Below are 2,096 nucleotides of genomic sequence, written 5' to 3' on the forward strand. Positions count from 1 at the left end.
TGTTTGTTTTATCAGCCATGAGTGGTTGAATTTAGCTTGTTCCAGTTAGATCCATGAAGCTCAACTTTATGGTTTAGTTATTTGATTTATGTATTTTTACTAGTTGGTTATGTGCTTGTGTTTGATTATTAATACCTAGCATGCTAATATTTGATACTTTGATTGCTTGAATTCATGTTCTGTGTAGCTTAGTGACTATTAAGTTACATGAACTTGACACCAAGTGATTTAGTGAACACTGAATTGGTAGAGCTAGGATCGACCCAATCTTAGATAAGTAAAAGTAATTGAATATAGCTTTGTTGGAGAACATAAATTATGACCATAATTGTGTTTGTTAAATAAATCTTACATAGTTCGATTCATAATCCATAATTGATTATGTGTTTGATTGTGTGTGACCATGCATAGTTTTACATGAGTTAGTGAAACATTTGTAAACTTGGAAAACCAACTTTAATAATACATAATTAGTAGCTAACCATAAAGAAGAAGTGGATTCGAACTAAACGTAACTATTTTTTGTAATTGATTGAATCGTTGTTAGGTGATTAAGTTTGTCAGAACTTTGCAAAATCAGATAAAAACCAATTAAACTTTTTCTTAAATTCTAGGTTAAGTTAGTAGTAATTAGGTTAATTAATTAAATCCATTCTATGTGTTCGATACCCGACTATTTGTGCTATACTATTTGCGAAAAGGTCCACTACCTTTAGTCGAATAATTAGTTAGATAGTTGACAAAATTAAGTGTAATAATATTTCGACATTAAGTTTTTAGTGGTGTTGCCAGGGAACGACTAATTTAGTTTGTGATATATTTGCTTGAGGATAATCGATCGGTTTTTTGGGGTTAATCTTGCAACAAGTTAATTTGTGGCATTAGTTGATTTTTTTATGAATAACCAAACTCACGACGTGTGCGTAGTGATTTCGTATTTTCTTTCGTTTTTGTTGCGACAACACGAGGTGTTATTCTTTACCACATCATGGTGAACGTTAAGTATGATTTTTTTTTAATTAGTTTTTGTTTGTTTTTACATTTTTATTTTTGTTTTATAGCAGTAATACATGATCTGTGGGTTTAATACACCTTTGATACCGTCCCTTGAAGATCCAGAGTCCATCCTTTGTAAAAACATGGATAAAAATGTAGGAGAAATCACCTTTCAAAGATCTTAAATCAGTTTTTAGATAGAAGAAAGGAAAGAACTTAGAGAATTAACCAATCCCCAAAAGGAATAAAGTAAGATTGAAAGCTTTGATCAAAATCCTAATACACAAGAATAAGATTATGAGTATGAACCCTAATTCCAATTAGAAGGGAGCAAACCCGAAGATGAGCTGCAAAGCGAGATGGAAAATATTGCCAACATGTCTATAGAGGCATACAAGAAGAGAATCTGAGACGACACCGGTCCCAGTCTAGTGCAATTTGCAATTCCCGCTGCAGCCACATTCGATCTTAAAGGAATAATTCTTTCCGCGATTAAGGAAGTTCCATTTTCCGGGAAAGATCATGAGGATGCTTACAAACACCATGATGAAGTCAATAACATTGCTGATTACTTCGACATACTAAATGTTCCATGCACGACGATATTATTAAGAATGCTTGCTTTCACTTTCAAAGGATCTGCTAAGTATTGGTTAAAGGTACTTCCACGCAGTGCAATTACCATATGGTCGTAAACGGGTGAAAAATTTTTCTAACATTTTTTTCACCTTCTAAAGTTGGAAAACTCATGAAGGCCATAGCAAACTTCGACCAACAACTAGGTGAGTCACTCTACGAAGCATGGGAGCGTTACAAGGGATTAATAAGAAGTTACCCCCAAAATGATTTCAATGTGTAACAAGAAGTATCAATCTTATATGATGGGGTAAATGTGATGACAAGGAAAATATTTGGTTCTCAAGGACCTTTAACGAAGAAAAATCCCACTGAAATCAAGGAGCTAATTGAAGAATTTTCTAAGCATATGCGTGTGTATCACAGTCCTCGACATGATAGAGCTAAAGGAATCGGGAGTGGCACTTCGAAGGACATGGCAAATGTTTTTGCTATGCTAAATAATATGGCTCCAAGAATGACAA

At 33.8% G+C, this 2,096-nt stretch overlaps 1 non-coding gene across 1 annotated transcript; it reads right to left on the bottom strand.

The window, feature by feature from the left end:
• Positions 1-1,738: 1,738 nt before the first annotated feature.
• Positions 1,739-1,845, bottom strand: LOC144999122 (small nucleolar RNA R71). Its single transcript, XR_013660643.1, has one exon. It is a non-coding gene; the product is annotated as a small nucleolar RNA R71 (small nucleolar RNA).
• Between the last annotated feature and the right edge of the window lie 251 nt (positions 1,846-2,096).

Source organism: Lactuca saligna, chromosome 5, assembly GCF_052625555.1.
Source record: "Lactuca saligna cultivar CGN05327 chromosome 5, ASM5262555v1, whole genome shotgun sequence".
NCBI lineage: Eukaryota > Viridiplantae > Streptophyta > Magnoliopsida > Asterales > Asteraceae > Lactuca > Lactuca saligna.